This window comes from Nerophis ophidion, linkage group LG19, assembly GCF_033978795.1.
Source record: "Nerophis ophidion isolate RoL-2023_Sa linkage group LG19, RoL_Noph_v1.0, whole genome shotgun sequence".
Lineage (NCBI taxonomy): Eukaryota > Metazoa > Chordata > Actinopteri > Syngnathiformes > Syngnathidae > Nerophis > Nerophis ophidion.
In genome coordinates, this window is record NC_084629.1 from 28,387,496 (window position 1) to 28,393,628 (window position 6,133).

Genomic DNA, 6,133 nt, shown 5'->3' on the forward strand with positions numbered 1-6,133 from the left:
TAGTTATTAGAGAGTTCCGGTCGGACGGTTTTTCATGGGACACATTTGTTGCACTAGTGAGCCACTGATGAGATGCTGCTCCTTTATTGATTGAAGTAAAGTCTGAATGTCATTAAAAGAGCTAGCTCCATCTTTTGACACTTCTTCCACCCCCGTCCTTGCACACTACCCCGCTAGAACAAAGATGACGGGGAGAAGACGGTGCCTAAGTTTAGCCACATATAAGGCGACTGTCAGAAAGCGGCTTGATGATGATCTGTAAAACATCATCTATGCAACATTTTGACCAATGAACCACCATTACATGTTATGTAGACCACAAGGAAGTGTTTTACATTTAGAAAAAAAATAAAATAATCATATGACCCCTTTAAAGGCCTACTGAAATGAGATTTTCTTATTTAAACGGGAATAGCAGGTCCATTCTATGTGTCATACTTGATCATTTCGCGATATTGCAATATTTTTGCTGAAAGGATTTAGTAGAGAAAATCGACGATAAAGTTCGCCACTTTTGGTACTTCCTGAAAAAGCCTCGCCTTTACCGGAAGTCGCAGACGATGACGTCACATGTTGATGGCTCCTCACATATTCACATTGATTTTAATGGGAGTCTCCAACAAAAACAGTTATTCGTACCGAGAAAACAACAATTTCCCCATCAATTTGAGCGAGGATGAAAGATTCATGTTTGAGTATATTGATAGCGACGGACTAGAAAAAATAAATAAAATTAAAAAAACTAGTTAAAAAAAAACGCGATAGCAGTGGGACATCTTCTGATGTTTTTAGACACATTTAATAGGATAATTCTGGGAAATCCCTTATTTTTCTATTGTGTTGCTAGTGTTTTAGTGAGTTTGATATTATCTGATAGTCGGAGGGGTGTGTCCACGGCCGGGTGTTGACGCGCAGTGTCTCAGGGGAGTCGACGGCAGCTATGGACGGCACAAGCTCAGATTTTATCTGGTAAGAACTGACTTTTTAACCACAATTTTCTCATCGAAACCTGCTGGTTGACATTGGGTCTGGATCCATGTTGGCTTGACCGCACTCTGATCCATAGTAAATTTTCACCTCCATGAATTTTAAACAAGGAATCATCGTGTTTTTGTGTGGCTAAAGGCTAAAGCTTCCCAACTCCATCTTTCTACTGTGACTTCTCCAATATTAATTGAACAAATTGCAAAAGATTCAGCAACACAGATCTCCAAAATACTGTATAATTATGCCGTTAAAGCAGACGACTTTTAGCTGTGTGTGTGCGTAGCGCTCATACTTCCTAAAACCCCGTGACGTCCTGCGTACACGTCATCATTACACGACATTTTCAAGACGAAAATTGTAATTTAGTAAACTAAAAAAGCCGTATTGGCATGTGTTGCAATGTTAATATTTCATCATTGATATATAAACTATCAGACTGCGTGGTGGGTAGTAGTGGGTTTCAGTAGGCCTTTAATGCGCCTTATAATTTTGTATGAAAATAGACCACTGCGCCATATGGTCCATAAAATATGGTACATTTATATTAATATGAAGAACTGGTTGATTTTAATGACAAGAACATTTCAAATGGGAATAATTCAAGCAATATGATTGCTTTGATGTCAATTTAACTCATACAATTACTGCAGTTATTTGTTTTCACTTACAGATCCTGCTGCAGTAACAAGATTTTTGTCCCCTGCTGTGAAACGCTTATGGTATACGAAGGTTGATGCATAAACCAAATCAAGTGTGTGCACTCTATGCCATGGCAGCAAAATGTAAATATGATCAGATCAGATGCTTTCCCGCAGAGGACCTCGCGATGGACGGCGATCCCCCGGGTGACCGTCTTGACGTGAGAGCCCTTATCAGAGAGCATCACCGTCTCCACCTGGCTGTCCTTCGGCCTCACGTGGAGAACAAAAGGCAAAAGTCCTGAATGTGGTGAGAGATGAATCCTTTTTAACGCACATCGCAAGAATTGCCAGAACATATACTGCGGGTCATAAACACAGCATATTAAAGTAATGATTTACAGATTCACAGATACTTTTCTCAAAATAAACTGTGTAAAGATAAAAAAAAAAAAATACTCTTTACATTGTGTGAATAGAGAGACGTGTGTTCAAATGATATGAGTATGAGAATAGATACATTGTTAACATTGTGTAAGGATGTCAGTGGTCAGCAAGAAGTTTACAGTTGGCTCAATATGGACAGGTACTCTGTCACAAACTGGCATCTCTGCAGTAGTCGTGACCCCAAGATGCAGGAACCAGGAGAGCGACGTGCAGGTAAGATGTTTTTAATGTCATCAAACAGAGGACAAAGCAGTCTTGCATGTAAGTTCAACAAACATAAAGCCATTGTCGTGCACCGAGGAGCGCATGAGACCGGCATAAATAAGAACATGCTGACTGACAGCAGGTGTGGACCGGCTGCCAATCAACAGCAGGTAAGAGAAAAAACACAGCACTCAGCGGGACAAGCAGGAAGTGGAAACAAAATAAGAGCACTGATAGGAAGTGAATACAAAACAAGGAAACAAACAGAAATTAAGTGACGGATAATCACATACTTGTCAGGTTCAAACACTGATGACATCTATTAAACAGACGAGAAGCAAGGAATCATGTGTAGACAGAGTTCAATTTGGCTCAATGAGGAGACACATGTTTTGGGCTGTATTCTAGTTACAGATCCAAGCTACGTTCTAAGGTTTAGCCCACGTGCTTCCTCTATTTATTTGGGAGGTCCCTGGTTACATCACTGAAGCTGTCGCTGAGGGAAGGGGCTAATCTCCACAACTCCAGTTAGACACAATATATGATCATACAAGAAATGCAGATGTGTTGACACTGGTGATATCGCCTTGTCTCTGCTCTGTCTGCGTCACGGCGGTGTTCGGCCTTGGTAGTCAGCAGGCCGTTCCAGGACACAAACACTGATACAAGACTGGCTTGCAATATTTTGGACTGCCGGCTTTGCAGGGACAAAGAAAAATACCACTTCAGCACAATTGACAATAATTATAGCAACGGCCCTTAAGCATAAGAGTTGTGTGATAATATATACATAATTAATCTAACAATACTTAATGGACAGGTTTGAATAAACTATTTGGTGTGTTAGGATTATGTGTGAATAGATACACAGCTGATTGTATTATGTGTGTTTTTGAATGAATGGACAAATGTCTTGACATTGAGTATTTGTGAGTGGATAGACCGATGATTACATTATCTGTGTATGGGAATGGACAGACAGATAATTTTATTAAGTGTACACAGTATGTGAATGGATGGGCAAATGTGTTTTCATCAAATGTATATAATTGGTATGTGTGTACTTGTGGGTTTAGACTGGCAACCCACGGCTCTTTAGTGCTGCTCTAGTGGCTCCCTGGAGCATTTTTAATAAGGATTGAAAATGGAAAAAGATGGAGGGAAAATATTTTTTGGGGTTTTATTATGTTTTTTGTTTGAGGACAAACATGACACAAACCTTCCCAATTGTTCGAATGCCCACTGTTTAACATGTTTGTGTGTATGCTTCACTGATGACAGTATTTGGTGAACATCGTTTTATCCTACGAATTTTGGCGATTCTTGAACTCGCCATAGTGTGGACTGTGACGAGAAAGTTTGTTTACATGTAAAATGTTACACTTCTTCATTGTCTCGTTTTGTCCACCAAATATTTTATACTGTGCGGGAATGCACAAAGGTGCACTTTGTTGATGTTATTGACTTGTTGGAGTGCTAATCAGGCATATTTGGTCAATGCTTGTCTGCAAGCTAATTGATGCTAACATGCTATTTAGGCTAGCTGTATGTACATATTGCACCATTATGCCTCATTTGTAGGCATATTTGAGCTCATTTCATATCCTTTACTTATGTCCTCTTTGAATATAATTTATATTTGCATGTCTCGTGACACATTACCTGTATATAATATTGGCTGCATTTCTGTTGTTTGTGTGCCATGTTGTTCCAGACCACAGCAAACATTACCTGGCCTGGCAAAGATTGTAATAAATCAATTAAAAGAAGACATTCTGCTGATTCCTTTAACTTGGACACACACATCTATATTTTGGCCATAAATAGCCAGTGATTTGCAGGAGTTATCTCACCTTCTGAGTGGCCTCTGATTTACTAATCTTTTCTATTGTTGTAAAAATGTGTAGAATAAATATTTCAACATTTCTGTCAAAAAATATTTATGTCAGCATTTGAGAGTAGGCTATTATAGCTAATATGGACACTTACATCATGTGTTGCCTTCATTATAACACTTATACAAGGCTTCTTATTTTTTGTGGCTAAGGAAAGATTTGTTTTGTTATATTTTTGGTCCAATATGGCTCTTTCAACATTTTGGGTTGCCGACCCCTGGCTTAGACAGAAGACATGAGTAGACAGATGATTGCATTATGTGTGAATGTGAATGGACAGACATGATGATATTATAGTATGCGTGTCTGTGAGTGGACAGACAGACAATTGCATTACAGTCCTGTAATTTTACAGTCAGTCAGACTGCATGATAAATGTGATCTATGTCTGATTTTTTTTTTTAAATAAAAGTCCCTTGTAGAGTTGAAAACTCCTGAAGAAAAATAATAGGTAGATGTCATATGATCACTTTAATGAGCTTATCAAAAATATGACTTTACGTTATTTATTTTATGTTTTAAAACACTTCGTTTGACTGCAAAATGCTTACTGTGCACTTTTTTGAAATTGTCATTCTCATAATAATATGTCATCTCCTGTGCCATTCACACGGCAGCTATCTTCAGCGCTGCTTTCCTTGCTCCTGCCTGCTGGGTTTGCCCTCATTATTGCCAGCGAGCCTCCATCTTCCTCCTCTGCTGCCAGGGGATTTTCCTCTCGCTCGCGTACGCCGCAACTGGTAAACTGCCATAAACTTCTACGGTTCATTAACGAGCACACTTGAAGAAATTGCGACGGGCATCTTCTTCTTGGCCCTTTTGGCTAAGAATGAAACTTGTCTGTAAGTCTCCCAAGTGTAAAAGAAGTTAAGCTCTGGGGCAGGGGTCGACAACCTTTACCACTCAAAGAGCCATTTTGACCCGTTTCACAAAGTAAAGAAGACAATGGGAGCCACATAACTCTTTTGAAATTTATAATGAAATAATACTGCATACAGAGTTTTTTTTTGCTTTGTGCTATGTTTAAACCAGGGGTCTCAGACACGCAAATTTTATATGAATGCCGCTTGACAGCGTCACACCTGACAAATGTCCCAGATTTCCCAGAAGACTCCCGAATTTCAGAGTAATTATTCTCTCGAATGTACGCTGGTGTTCACCCAATGAACAATAATAAGGGCGAACAATGATTTCACTACCGCCCTCTACAGCTCATACAAATAGCTTGCCAGCCCAAAGAATTGTTTGACTAGGCTATTGCTGACACACGTAAGAGACTGCAAGGCATCCTTAGTCAACAGAAATACAGGTACCACTAAAGGTGGCCATTTAAACAACTTTAGCACTCTTACTAATATGCGCCACACTGTGAACCCACACCAAACAAGAATGACAAACAAATTTCAGGAGAACATCCGCACTATAACACAACATAAACACGCCAGAACAAATACCCACAATCCCATGTATCCTGACTCTTCCGGGCTCCATTATACACCCAGCTACCACCAACCCAACCCCCCCCCCCACCCCACCCCCCACCCCCCCCGCACCCTTTTGTGCGTCGGTTGAGGTGGGCGGGGTTGGGGGGGTTGGGTTGGTGGTAGCTGGGTGTATAATGGAGCCCGGAAGAGTCAGGATACATGGGATTGTGGGTATTTGTTCTGGCGTGTTTATGTTGTGTTATAGTGCGGATGTTCTCCTGAAATGTGTTTGTCATTCTTGTTTGGTGTGGGTTCACAGTGGTGCGCATATTAGTAAGAGTCTTAAAGTTGTTTAAACGGCCACCTTCAGTGTAACCTGTATTGGTTTTGAACAAGTATGCCTTGCAGTTGCGTGTGCGTTCATATAGAGGGCGCATCCCAAAATGTGACCGGACGGCCGGCACGCAGATAGCATGGTGAAAATCCTGGCGCGATGACATGTAGAAAGGGTCTTAGAGGCATTGTCATCACGGCACGC

General features: G+C 40.5%; 1 long non-coding RNA gene across 1 annotated transcript; it reads left to right on the plus strand.

Annotated features, from left to right (window-relative positions):
* Positions 1 to 1,837: 1,837 nt before the first annotated feature.
* LOC133537782 (uncharacterized) lies at positions 1,838 to 4,045 on the plus strand. The gene is made up of 2 exons (XR_009802839.1): positions 1,838 to 1,935; positions 2,212 to 4,045. It is a non-coding gene; the product is annotated as an uncharacterized LOC133537782 (long non-coding RNA).
* The last annotated feature ends 2,088 nt before the right edge of the window (positions 4,046 to 6,133 follow it).